Genomic DNA, 14,999 nt, shown 5'->3' on the forward strand with positions numbered 1-14,999 from the left:
CATTAAATCTAAGCTGTCTGAAGTGTTGTTCCAAAGTTATCAACATTTTTACGTTTGGCGTTTCGGAAACCACCTTGTCTCAGGCTGAAAATGCGTTTCCTGCATTGTGGCATAACTTTGCAAGGAATCTTCAGAACATGAAATTTTCACCTCCCACTACAGCAGAAAGGGTCTTTCTAGTAGTTGCACATCAAATCTAAGCTGTCTGAAATGTTTTTCCAAAGTTATCAACATTTTTACGTTTGGCGTTCCAGAATCGACCTTATCTCAGGCTGAAAACGCGTTATCTGCATTGTGCCATAACTTTGCATGGAAGCTTCCGAACATGAAAATTTAACCTCCCACTATAGCAGAAAGGGTCTTTCTAGTAGTTGCACATCAAATGTAAGCTGTCTGAAGTGTTTTTCCAAAGTTATCAACATTTTTACGTTTGGCGTTCCGGAACCCACCTTATCTCAAGCTGAAAACCCTTTTTCTGCATTGTGCCATAACTTTGCAGGGAAGCTTCAGAACATGAAATGTTCACCTCCCACTATAGCAGAAAGGGTATTTCTAGTAGTTGCACATTAAATCTAAGCTGTCTGAAGTGTTGTTTCAAAGTTATCAACATTTTTACGTTTGGCGTTTTGGAAACCACCTTGTCTCAGGCTGAAAACGCGTTTTCTGCATTGTGCCATAACTTCTCAGGGAAGCTTCAGAACATGAAATGTTCACCTCCCACTATAGCAGAAAGGGTCTTTCTAGTAGTTGCACATCAAATCTAAGCTGTCTGAAGTGTTTCTCGAAAGTTTTCAACATTTTTATGTTTGGTGTTCCTGAATCGACCTTATCTCAGGCTGAAAACGCGTTTCACGCATTGTGCCATAACTTTGCAGGGAAGGTTCAGAAAATGAAATTTTCACCTCCCACTATAGCAGAAAGGGTATTTCTAGTAGTTGCACATTAAATCTAAGCTGTCTGAAGTGTTGTTCCAAAGTTATCAACATTTTTACGTTTGGCGTTTCGGAAACCACCTTGTCTCAGGCTGAAAATGCGTTTCCTGCATTGTGGCATAACTTTGCAAGGAATCTTCAGAACATGAAATTTTCACCTCCCACTACAGCAGAAAGGGTCTTTCTAGTAGTTGCACATCAAATCTAAGCTGTCTGAAATGTTTTTCCAAAGTTATCAACATTTTTACGTTTGGCGTTCCAGAATCGACCTTATCTCAGGCTGAAAACGCGTTATCTGCATTGTGCCATAACTTTGCATGGAAGCTTCCGAACATGAAAATTTAACCTCCCACTATAGCAGAAAGGGTCTTTCTAGTAGTTGCACATCAAATGTAAGCTGTCTGAAGTGTTTTTCCAAAGTTATCAACATTTTTACGTTTGGCGTTCCGGAACCCACCTTATCTCAAGCTGAAAACCCTTTTTCTGCATTGTGCCATAACTTTGCAGGGAAGCTTCAGAACATGAAATGTTCACCTCCCACTATAGCAGAAAGGGTATTTCTAGTAGTTGCACATTAAATCTAAGCTGTCTGAAGTGTTGTTTCAAAGTTATCAACATTTTTACGTTTGGCGTTTTGGAAACCACCTTGTCTCAGGCTGAAAACGCGTTTTCTGCATTGTGCCATAACTTCTCAGGGAAGCTTCAGAACATGAAATGTTCACCTCCCACTATAGCAGAAAGGGTCTTTCTAGTAGTTGCACATCAAATCTAAGCTGTCTGAAGTGTTTCTCGAAAGTTTTCAACATTTTTATGTTTGGTGTTCCTGAATCGACCTTATCTCAGGCTGAAAACGCGTTTCCTGCATTGTGCCATAACTTTGCAGGGAATCTTCAGAACATGAAATTTTCACCTCCCACTACAGCAGAAAGGGTCTTTCTAGTAGTTGCACATCAAATCTAAGCTATCTGAAATGTTTTTCCAAAGTTATCAACATTTTTACGTTTGGCGTTTCAGAATCGACTTTATCTCAGGCTGAAAACGCGTTGTCTGCATTGTGCCATAAATTTGCAGGGAAGGTTCAGAAAATGAATTTTTCACCTCCCACTATAGCAGAAAGGGTATTTCTAGTAGTTGCACATTAAATCTAAGCTGTCTGAAGTGTTGTTCCAAAGTTATCAACATTTTTACGTTTGGCGTTTCGGAAACCACCTTGTCTCAGGCTGAAAACGCGTTTTCTGCATTGTGCCATAACTTCTCAGGGAAGCTTCAGAACATGAAATGTTCACCTCCCACTATAGCAGAAAGGGTCTTTCTAGTAGTTGCACATCAAATCTAAGCTGTCTGAAGTGTTTTTCCAAAATTATCAACATTTTTATGTTTGGCGTTCCGGAACCTACCTTATCTCAGGCTGAAAACGCGTTTTCGGCATTGTGCCATAACTTTGCAGGGAAGCTTCAGAACATGAAATTTTCACCTCCCACTACAGCAGAAAGGGTCTTTCTAGTAGTTGCACATCAAATCTAAGCTGTCTGAAATGTTTTTCCAAAGTTATCAACATTTTCATGTTTGGCGTTCCGGAACCCACCTTGTCTCAGGCTGAAAACGCGTTGTCTGCATTGTGCCATAACTTTGCATGGAAGCTTCTGAACATGAAAATTTAACCTCCCTATATAGGAGAAAGGGTCTTTCTAGTAGTTGCAGATCAAATCTAAGCTGTCTGATGTGTTTGTCCAAAGTTATCAACATTTTTATGTTTGGCGTTCCGGAATCGACCTTATCTTAGGCTGAAAACGCGTTTTACGCATTGTGCCATAACTTTGCAGGGAAGCTTCAGAACATGAAATGTTCACCTCCCACTATAGCAGAAAGGGTCTTTCTAGTAGTTGCACATCAAATGTAAGCTGTCTGAAGTGTTTTTCCAAAGTTATCAACATTTTTATGTTTGGCGTTCCGGAATCGACCTTATCTCAGGCTGAAAACGCGTTTCACGCATTGTGCCATAACTTTGCAGGGAAGGTTCAGAAAATGACATTTTCACCTCCCACTATAGCAGAAAGGGTATTTCTAGTAGTTGCACATTAAATCTAAGCTATCTGAAGTGTTGTTCCAAAGTTATCAACATTTTTACGTTTGGCGTTTTGGAAACCACCTTGTCTCAGGCTGAAAACGCGTTTTCTGCATTGTGCCATAACTTCTCAGGGAAGCTTCAGAACATGAAATGTTCACCTCCTACTATAGCAGAAAGGGTCTTTCTAGTAGTTGCACATCAAATCTAAGCTGTCTGAAGTGTTTTTCCAAAATTATCAACATTTTTATGTTTGGCGTTCCGGAACCCACCTTATCTCAGGCTGAAAACGCGTTTTCGGCATTGTGCCATAACTTTGCAGGGAATCTTCAGAACATGAAATTTTCACCTCCCACTATAGCAGAAAGCGTCTTTCTAGTAGTTGCACTTCAAATCTAAGCTGTCTGAAGTGTTTTTACAAAGTTATCAACATTTTTATGTTTGGCGTTCCGGAACCCACCTTATCTCAGGCTGAAAACGCGTTTCCTGCATTGTGCCATAACTTTGCAAGGAATCTTCAGAACATGAAATTTTCACCTCCCACTACAGCAGAAAGGGTCTTTCTCGTCGTTGCACATCAAATCTCAGCTGTCTGAAATGTTTTTCCAAATTTATCAACATTTTTACGTTTGGCGTTCCAGAATCGACCTTATCTCAGGCTGAAAACGCGTTGTCTGCATTGTGCCATAACTTTGCATGGAAGCTTCAGAACATGAAATTTTCACGTCCCACTATAGCAGAAAGGGTCTTTCTAGTATTTGCACATCAAATCTAAGCTGTCTGAAGTGTTTTTCCAAAGTTATCAAAATTTTTATGTTTGGCGTTCCGGAACCCACCGTATCTCAGGTTGAAAACGCGTTTTCTGCATTGTGCCATAACTTTCCAGGGAAGCTTCAGAACATGAAATTTTGACCTCCCACTATAGCAGAAAGGTTCTTTCTAGTAGTTGCGCATCAAATCTAAGCTGTCTGAAGTTTTTTTCCAAAGTTATGAACATTTTTATGTTTGGCGTTCCGGAATCGACCTTATCTCAGGCTGAAAACGCGTTTTACGTATTGTGCCATAACTTTGCAGGGAAGCTTCAGGACCTTGAATTTTCACCATCCACTATATCAGAAAGGGTCTTTCTAGTAGTTGCACCTCAAATCTAAGCTGTCTGAAGTGTTTTACCAAAGTTATCAACATTTTTATGTTTGGCGTTCCAGAATCGACCTTATGTCAGGCTGAAAACGCGTTGTCTGCATTGTGCCATAACTTTGCATGGAAGCTTCCGAACATGAAATTTTAACCTCCTACTATAGCAGAAAGGCTCTTTCTAGTAGTTGCACATCAAATCTAAGCTGTCTGAAATGTTTTTCCAAAGTTATCAACATTTTTACGTTTGGCGTTCCAGAATCGACCTTATCTCAGGCTGAAAACGCGTTGTCTGCATTGTGCCATAACTTTGCATGGAAGCTTCCGAACATGAAAATTTAACCTCCCACTATAGCAGAAAGGGTCTTTCTAGTAGTTGCAGATCAAATCTAAGCTGTCTGATGTGTTTTTCCAAAGTTATCAACATTTTTATGTTTGGCGTTCCGGAATCGACCTTATCTTAGGCTGAAAATGTGTTTTACGCATTGTGCCATAACTTTTCAGGGAAGCTTCAGAACATGAAATGTTCACCTCCCACTATAGCAGAAAGGGTCTTTCTAGTAGTTGCACATCAAATGTAAGCTGTCTGAAGTGTTTTTCCAAAGTTATCAACATTTATATGTTTGGCGTTCCGGAACCCACCTTATCTCAAGCTGAAAACGCTTTTTCTGCATTGTGCCATAACTTTGCAGGGAAGCATCAGAACATGAAATGTTCACCTCCCACTATAGCAGAAAGGGTATTTCTAGTAGTTGCACATTAAATCTAAGCTGTCTGAAGTGTTGTTTCAAAGTTATCAACATTTTTACGTTTGGCGTTTCGGAAACCACCTTGTCTCAGGCTGAAAACGCGTTTTCTACATTATGCCATAACTTCTCAGGGAAGCTTCAGAACATGAAATGTTCACCTCCCACTATAGCAGAAAGGGTCTTTCTAGTAGTTGCACATCAAATCTAAGCTGTCTGAAGTGTTTTTCGAAAGTTTTCAACATTTTTATGTTTGGTGTTCCTGAATCGACCTTATCTCAGGCTGAAAACGCGTTTCACGCATTGTGCCATAACTTTGCAGGGAAGGTTCAGAAAATGAAATTTTCACCTCCCACTATAGCAGAAAGGGTATTTCTAGTAGTTGCACATTAAATCTAAGCTGTCTGAAGTGTTGTTCCAAAGTTATCAACATTTTTACGTTTGGCGTTTCGGAAACCACCTTGTCTCAGGCTGAAAATGCGTTTCCTGCATTGTGGCATAACTTTGCAAGGAATCTTCAGAACATGAAATTTTCACCTCCCACTACAGCAGAAAGGGTCTTTCTAGTAGTTGCACATCAAATCTAAGCTGTCTGAAATGTTTTTCCAAAGTTATCAACATTTTTACGTTTGGCGTTCCAGAATCGACCTTATCTCAGGCTGAAAACGCGTTATCTGCATTGTGCCATAACTTTGCATGGAAGCTTCCGAACATGAAAATTTAACCTCCCACTATAGCAGAAAGGGTCTTTCTAGTAGTTGCACATCAAATGTAAGCTGTCTGAAGTGTTTTTCCAAAGTTATCAACATTTTTATGTTTTTGGCGTTCCGGAACCCACCTTATCTCAAGCTGAAAACCCTTTTTCTGCATTGTGCCATAACTTTGCAGGGAAGCTTCAGAACATGAAATGTTCACCTCCCACTATAGCAGAAAGGGTATTTCTAGTAGTTGCACATTAAATCTAAGCTGTCTGAAGTGTTGTTTCAAAGTTATCAACATTTTTACGTTTGGCGTTTTGGAAACCACCTTGTCTCAGGCTGAAAACGCGTTTTCTGCATTGTGCCATAACTTCTTAGGGAAGCTTCAGAACATGAAATGTTCACCTCCCACTATAGCAGAAAGGGTCTTTCTAGTAGTTGCACATCAAATCTAAGCTGTCTGAAGTGTTTCTCGAAAGTTTTCAACATTTTTATGTTTGGTGTTCCTGAATCGACCTTATCTCAGGCTGAAAACGCGTTTCCTGCATTGTGCCATAACTTTGCAGGGAATCTTCAGAACATGAAATTTTCACCTCCCACTACAGCAGAAAGGGTCTTTCTAGTAGTTGCACATCAAATCTAGGCTATCTGAAATGTTTTTCCAAAGTTATCAACATTTTTACGTTTGGCGTTTCAGAATCGACTTTATCTCAGGCTGAAAACGCGTTGTCTGCATTGTGGCATAAATTTGCAGGGAAGGTTCAGAAAATGAATTTTTCACCTCCCACTATAGCAGAAAGGGTATTTCTAGTAGTTGCACATTAAATCTAAGCTGTCTGAAGTGTTGTTCCAAAGTTATCAACATTTTTACGTTTGGCGTTTCGGAAACCACCTTGTCTCAGGCTGAAAACGCGTTTTCTGCATTGTGCCATAACTTCTCAGGGAAGCTTCAGAACATGAAATGTTCACCTCCCACTATAGCAGAAAGGGTCTTTCTAGTAGTTGCACATCAAATCTAAGCTGTCTGAAGTGTTTTTCCAAAATTGTCAACATTTTTATGTTTGGCGTTCCGGAACCCACCTTATCTCAGACTGAAAACGCGTTTTCGGCATTGTGCCATAACTTTGCAGGGAAGCTTCAGAAAATGAAATTTTCACCTCCCACTACAGCAGAAAGGGTCTTTCTAGTAGTTGCACATCCAATCTAAGCTGTCTGAAATGTTTTTCCAAAGTTATCAACATTTTTATGTTTGGCGTTCCGGAACCCACCTTGTCTCAGGCTGAAAACGCGTTGTCTGCATTGTGCCATAACTTTGCATGGAAGCTTCTGAACATGAAAATTTAACCTCCCTATATAGCAGAAAGGGTCTTTCTAGTAGTTGCAGATCAAATCTAAGCTGTCTGATGTGTTTGTCCAAAGTTATCAACATTTTTATGTTTGGCGTTCCGGAATCGACCTTATCTTAGGCTGAAAACGCGTTTTACGCATTGTGCCATAACTTTGCAGGGAAGCTTCAGAACATGAAATGTTCACCTCCCACTATAGCAGAAAGGGTCTTTCTAGTAGTTGCACATCAAATGTAAGCTGTCTGAAGTGTTTTTCCAAAGTTATCAACATTTTTATGTTTGGCGTTCCGGAATCGACCTTATCTCAGGCTGAAAACGCGTTTCACGCATTGTGCCATAACTTTGCAGGGAAGGTTCAGAACATGACATTTTCACCTCCCACTATAGCAGAAAGGGTATTTCTAGTAGTTGCACATTAAATCTAAGCTATCTGAAGTGTTGTTCCAAAGTTATCAACATTTTTACGTTTGGCGTTTTGGAAACCACCTTGTCTCAGGCTGAAAACGCGTTTTCTGCATTGTGCCATAACTTCTCAGGGAAGCTTCAGAACATGAAATGTTCACCTCCTACTATAGCAGAAAGGGTCTTTCTAGTAGTTGCACATCAAATCTAAGCTGTCTGAAGTGTTTTTCCAAAATTATCAACATTTTTATGTTTGGCGTTCCGGAACCCACCTTATCTCAGGCTGAAAACGCGTTTTCGGCATTGTGCCATAACTTTGCAGGGAATCTTCAGAACATGAAATTTTCACCTCCCACTATAGCAGAAAGCGTCTTTCTAGTAGTTGCACTTCAAATCTAAGCTGTCTGAAGTGTTTTTACAAAGTTATCAACATTTTTATGTTTGGCGTTCCGGAACCCACCTTATCTCAGGCTGAAAACGCGTTTCCTGCATTGTGCCATAACTTTGCAAGGAATCTTCAGAACATGAAATTTTCACCTCCCACTACAGCAGAAAGGGTCTTTCTAGTAGTTGCACATCAAATCTAAGCTGTCTGAAATGTTTTTCCAAATTTATCAACATTTTTACGTTTGGCGTTCCAGAATCGACCTTATCTCAGGCTGAAAACGCGTTGTCTGCATTGTGCCATAACTTTGCATGGAAGCTTCAGAACATGAAATTTTCACGTCCCACTATAGCAGAAAGGGTCTTTCTAGTATTTGCACATCAAATCTAAGCTGTCTGAAGTGTTTTTCCAAAGTTATCAACATTTTTATGTTTGGCGTTCCGGAATCGACCTTATCTCAGGCTGAAAACGCGTTTTACGTATTGTGCCATAACTTTGCAGGGAAGCTTCAGGACCTTGAATTTTCACCATCCACTATATCAGAAAGGGTCTTTCTAGTAGTTGCACCTCAAATCTAAGCTGTCTGAAGTGTTTTACCAAAGTTATCAACATTTTTATGTTTGGCGTTCCAGAATCGACCTTATGTCAGGCTGAAAACGCGTTGTCTGCATTGTGCCATAACTTTGCATGGAAGCTTCCGAACATGAAATTTTAACCTCCTACTATAGCAGAAAGGCTCTTTCTAGTAGTTGCACATCAAATCTAAGCTGTCTGAAATGTTTTTCCAAAGTTATCAACATTTTTACGTTTGGCGTTCCAGAATCGACCTTATCTCAGGCTGAAAACGCGTTGTCTGCATTGTGCCATAACTTTGCATGGAAGCTTCCGAACATGAAAATTTAACCTCCCACTATAGCAGAAAGGGTCTTTCTAGTAGTTGCAGATCAAATCTAAGCTGTCTGATGTGTTTTTCCAAAGTTATCAACATTTTTATGTTTGGCGTTCCGGAATCGACCTTATCTTAGGCTGAAAATGTGTTTTACGCATTGTGCCATAACTTTTCAGGGAAGCTTCAGAACATGAAATGTTCACCTCCCACTATAGCAGAAAGGGTCTTTCTAGTAGTTGCACATCAAATGTAAGCTGTCTGAAGTGTTTTTCCAAAGTTATCAACATTTATATGTTTGGCGTTCCGGAACCCACCTTATCTCAAGCTGAAAACGCTTTTTCTGCATTGTGCCATAACTTTGCAGGGAAGCATCAGAACATGAAATGTTCACCTCCCACTATAGCAGAAAGGGTATTTCTAGTAGTTGCACATTAAATCTAAGCTGTCTGAAGTGTTGTTTCAAAGTTATCAACATTTTTACGTTTGGCGTTTCGGAAACCACCTTGTCTCAGGCTGAAAACGCGTTTTCTACATTATGCCATAACTTCTCAGGGAAGCTTCAGAACATGAAATGTTCACCTCCCACTATAGCAGAAAGGGTCTTTCTAGTAGTTGCACATCAAATCTAAGCTGTCTGAAGTGTTTTTCGAAAGTTTTCAACATTTTTATGTTTGGTGTTCCTGAATCGACCTTATCTCAGGCTGAAAACGCGTTTCACGCATTGTGCCATAACTTTGCAGGGAAGGTTCAGAAAATGAAATTTTCACCTCCCACTATAGCAGAAAGGGTATTTCTAGTAGTTGCACATTAAATCTAAGCTGTCTGAAGTGTTGTTCCAAAGTTATCAACATTTTTACGTTTGGCGTTTCGGAAACCACCTTGTCTCAGGCTGAAAATGCGTTTCCTGCATTGTGGCATAACTTTGCAAGGAATCTTCAGAACATGAAATTTTCACCTCCCACTACAGCAGAAAGGGTCTTTCTAGTAGTTGCACATCAAATCTAAGCTGTCTGAAATGTTTTTCCAAAGTTATCAACATTTTTACGTTTGGCGTTCCAGAATCGACCTTATCTCAGGCTGAAAACGCGTTATCTGCATTGTGCCATAACTTTGCATGGAAGCTTCCGAACATGAAAATTTAACCTCCCACTATAGCAGAAAGGGTCTTTCTAGTAGTTGCACATCAAATGTAAGCTGTCTGAAGTGTTTTTCCAAAGTTATCAACATTTTTATGTTTTTGGCGTTCCGGAACCCACCTTATCTCAAGCTGAAAACCCTTTTTCTGCATTGTGCCATAACTTTGCAGGGAAGCTTCAGAACATGAAATGTTCACCTCCCACTATAGCAGAAAGGGTATTTCTAGTAGTTGCACATTAAATCTAAGCTGTCTGAAGTGTTGTTTCAAAGTTATCAACATTTTTACGTTTGGCGTTTTGGAAACCACCTTGTCTCAGGCTGAAAACGCGTTTTCTGCATTGTGCCATAACTTCTTAGGGAAGCTTCAGAACATGAAATGTTCACCTCCCACTATAGCAGAAAGGGTCTTTCTAGTAGTTGCACATCAAATCTAAGCTGTCTGAAGTGTTTCTCGAAAGTTTTCAACATTTTTATGTTTGGTGTTCCTGAATCGACCTTATCTCAGGCTGAAAACGCGTTTCCTGCATTGTGCCATAACTTTGCAGGGAATCTTCAGAACATGAAATTTTCACCTCCCACTACAGCAGAAAGGGTCTTTCTAGTAGTTGCACATCAAATCTAGGCTATCTGAAATGTTTTTCCAAAGTTATCAACATTTTTACGTTTGGCGTTTCAGAATCGACTTTATCTCAGGCTGAAAACGCGTTGTCTGCATTGTGGCATAAATTTGCAGGGAAGGTTCAGAAAATGAATTTTTCACCTCCCACTATAGCAGAAAGGGTATTTCTAGTAGTTGCACATTAAATCTAAGCTGTCTGAAGTGTTGTTCCAAAGTTATCAACATTTTTACGTTTGGCGTTTCGGAAACCACCTTGTCTCAGGCTGAAAACGCGTTTTCTGCATTGTGCCATAACTTCTCAGGGAAGCTTCAGAACATGAAATGTTCACCTCCCACTATAGCAGAAAGGGTCTTTCTAGTAGTTGCACATCAAATCTAAGCTGTCTGAAGTGTTTTTCCAAAATTGTCAACATTTTTATGTTTGGCGTTCCGGAACCCACCTTATCTCAGACTGAAAACGCGTTTTCGGCATTGTGCCATAACTTTGCAGGGAAGCTTCAGAAAATGAAATTTTCACCTCCCACTACAGCAGAAAGGGTCTTTCTAGTAGTTGCACATCCAATCTAAGCTGTCTGAAATGTTTTTCCAAAGTTATCAACATTTTTATGTTTGGCGTTCCGGAACCCACCTTGTCTCAGGCTGAAAACGCGTTGTCTGCATTGTGCCATAACTTTGCATGGAAGCTTCTGAACATGAAAATTTAACCTCCCTATATAGCAGAAAGGGTCTTTCTAGTAGTTGCAGATCAAATCTAAGCTGTCTGATGTGTTTGTCCAAAGTTATCAACATTTTTATGTTTGGCGTTCCGGAATCGACCTTATCTTAGGCTGAAAACGCGTTTTACGCATTGTGCCATAACTTTGCAGGGAAGCTTCAGAACATGAAATGTTCACCTCCCACTATAGCAGAAAGGGTCTTTCTAGTAGTTGCACATCAAATGTAAGCTGTCTGAAGTGTTTTTCCAAAGTTATCAACATTTTTATGTTTGGCGTTCCGGAATCGACCTTATCTCAGGCTGAAAACGCGTTTCACGCATTGTGCCATAACTTTGCAGGGAAGGTTCAGAACATGACATTTTCACCTCCCACTATAGCAGAAAGGGTATTTCTAGTAGTTGCACATTAAATCTAAGCTATCTGAAGTGTTGTTCCAAAGTTATCAACATTTTTACGTTTGGCGTTTTGGAAACCACCTTGTCTCAGGCTGAAAACGCGTTTTCTGCATTGTGCCATAACTTCTCAGGGAAGCTTCAGAACATGAAATGTTCACCTCCTACTATAGCAGAAAGGGTCTTTCTAGTAGTTGCACATCAAATCTAAGCTGTCTGAAGTGTTTTTCCAAAATTATCAACATTTTTATGTTTGGCGTTCCGGAACCCACCTTATCTCAGGCTGAAAACGCGTTTTCGGCATTGTGCCATAACTTTGCAGGGAATCTTCAGAACATGAAATTTTCACCTCCCACTATAGCAGAAAGCGTCTTTCTAGTAGTTGCACTTCAAATCTAAGCTGTCTGAAGTGTTTTTACAAAGTTATCAACATTTTTATGTTTGGCGTTCCAGAATCGACCTTATCTCAGGCTGAAAACGCGTTGTCTGCATTGTGCCATAACTTTGCATGGAAGCTTCAGAACATGAAATTTTCACGTCCCACTATAGCAGAAAGGGTCTTTCTAGTATTTGCACATCAAATCTAAGCTGTCTGAAGTGTTTTTCCAAAGTTATCAACATTTTTATGTTTGGCGTTCCGGAACCCACCGTATCTCAGGTTGAAAACGCGTTTTCTGCATTGTGCCATAACTTTGCAGGGAAGCTTCAGAACATGAAATTTAAACCTCCCAGTAAAGCAGAAAGGGTCTTTCTAGTAGTTGCACATCAAATCTAAGCTGTCTGAAGTGTTTTTTGAAAGTTATCAACATTTTTATGTGTGGCGTTCTGGAATCTACCTTATCTCTGGATGAAAATGCATTTTCTGCATTGTCCCATAACTTTCCAGGGAAGCTTCAGAACATGAAATTTTGACCTCCCACTATAGCAGAAAGGTTCTTTCTAGTAGTTGCGCATCAAATCTAAGCTGTCTGAAGTGTTTTTCCAAAGTTATCAACATTTTTATGTTTGGCGTTCCGGAATCGACCTTATCTCAGGCTGAAAACGCGTTTCCTGCATTGTGCCATAACTTTGCAGGGAATGTTCAGAACATGAAATTTTCACCTCCCACTACAGCAGAAAGGGTCTTTCTAGTAGTTGCACATCAAATCTAAGCTATCTGAATTGTTTTTCCAAAGTTATCAACATTTTTACGTTTGGCGTTTCAGAATCGACTTTATCTCAGGCTGAAAACGCGTTATCTGCATTGTGCCATAAATTTGCAGGGAAGGTTCAGAAAATTAATTTTTCACCTCCCACTATAGCAGAAAGGGTATTTCTAGTAGTTGCACATTAAATCTAAGCTGTCTGAAGTGTTGTTCCAAAGTTATCAACATTTTTACGTTTGGCGTTTCGGAAACCACCTTGTCTCAGGCTGAAAACGGGTTTTCTGCATTGTGCCATAACTTCTCAGGGAAGCTTCAGAACATGAAATGTTCACCTCCCACTATAGCAGAAAGGGTCTTTCTAGTAGTTGCACATCAAATCTAAGCTGTCTGAAGTGTTTTTCCAAAATTATCAACATTTTTATGTTTGGCGTTCCGGAACCCACCTTATCTCAGGCTGAAAACGTGTTTTCGGCATTGTGCCATAACTTTGCAGGGAAGCTTCAGAAAATGAAATTTTCATCTCCCACTACAGCAGAAAGGGTCTTTCTAGTAGTTGCACATCAAATCTAAGCTGTCTGAAATGTTTTTCCAAAGTTATCAACATTTTTATGTTTGGCGTTCCGGAACCCACCTTATCTCAGGCTGAAAACGCGTTTCCTGCATTGTGCCATAACTTTGCAAGGAATCTTCAGAACAGGAAATTTTCACCTCCCACTACAGCAGAAAGGGTCTTTCTAGTAGTTGCACATCAAATCTAAGCTGTCTGAAATGTTTTTCCAAATTTATCAACATTTTTACGTTTGGCGTTCCAGAATCGACCTTATCTCAGGCTGAAAACGCGTTGTCTGCATTGTGCCATAACTTTGCATGGAAGCTTCAGAACATGAAATTTTCACGTCCCACTATAGCAGAAAGGGTCTTTCTAGTATTTGCACATCAAATCTAAGCTGTCTGAAGTGTTTTTCCAAAGTTATCAACATTTTTATGTTTGGCGTTCCGGAACCCACCTTATCTCAGGTTGAAAACGCGTTTTCTGCATTGTGCCATAACTTTGCAGGAAAGCTTCAGAACATGAAATTTTAACCTCCCAGTCTAGCAGAAAGGGTCTTTCTAGTAGTTGCACATCAAATCTAAGCTGTCTGAAGTGTTTTTTGAAAGTTATCAACATTTTTATGTGTGGCGTTCTGGAATCTACCTTATCTCTGGATGAAAATGCATTTTCTGCATTGTCCCATAACTTTCCAGGGAAGCTTCAGAACATGAAATTTTGACCTCCCACTATAGCAGAAAGGTTCTTTCTAGTAGTTGCGCATCAAATCTAAGCTGTCTGAAGTGTTTTTCCAAAGTTATCAACATTTTTATGTTTGGCGTTCCGGAATCGACCATATCTCAGGCTGAAAACGCGTTTCCTGCATTGTGCCATAACTTTGCAGGGAATCTTCAGAACATGAAATTTTCACCTCCCACTACAGCAGAAAGGGTCTTTCTAGTAGTTGCACATCAAATCTAAGCTATCTGAAATGTTTTTCCAAAGTTATCAACATTTTTACGTTTGGCGTTTCAGAATCGACTTTATCTCAGGCTGAAAACGCGTTGTCTGCATTGTGCCATAAATTTGCAGGGAAGGTTCAGAAAATGAATTTTTCACCTCCAACTATAGCAGAAAGGGTATTTCTAGTAGTTGCACATTAAATCTAAGCTGTCTGAAGTGTTGTTCCAAAGTTATCAACATTTTTACGTTTGGCGTTTCGGAAACCACCTTGTCTCAGGCTGAAAACGCGTTTTCTGCATTGTGCCATTACTTCTCAGGGAAGCTTCAGAACATGAAATGTTCACCTCCCACTATAGCAGAAAGGGTCTTTCTAGTAGTTGCACATCAAATCTAAGCTGTCTGAAGTGTTTTTCCAAAATTATCAACATTTTTATGTTTGGCGTTCCGGAACCCACCTTATCTCAGGCTGAAAACGCGTTTCCTGCATTGTGCCATAACTTTGCAAGGAATCTTCAGAACATGAAATTTTCACCTCCCACTACAGCAGAAAGGGTCTTTCTAGTAGTTGCACATCAAATCTAAGCTGTCTGAAATGTTTTTCCAAATTTATCAACATTTTTACGTTTGGCGTTCCAGAATCGACCTTATCTCAGGCTGAAAACGCGTTGTCTGCATTGTGCCATAACTTTGCATGGAAGCTTCAGAACATGAAATTTTCACGTCTCACTATAGCAGAAAGGGTCTTTCTAGTATTTGCACATCAAATCTAAGCTGTCTGAAGTGTTTTTCCAAAGTTATCAACATTTTTATGTTTGGCGTTCCGGAACCCACATTATCTCAGGTTGAAAACGCGTTTTCTGCATTGTGCCATAACTTTGCAGGGAAGCTTCAGAACATGAAA

The sequence above is a fragment of the Synchiropus splendidus genome, chromosome 2, assembly GCF_027744825.2.
Source record: "Synchiropus splendidus isolate RoL2022-P1 chromosome 2, RoL_Sspl_1.0, whole genome shotgun sequence".
In the NCBI taxonomy this organism is placed as follows: Eukaryota; Metazoa; Chordata; class Actinopteri; order Syngnathiformes; family Callionymidae; genus Synchiropus; species Synchiropus splendidus.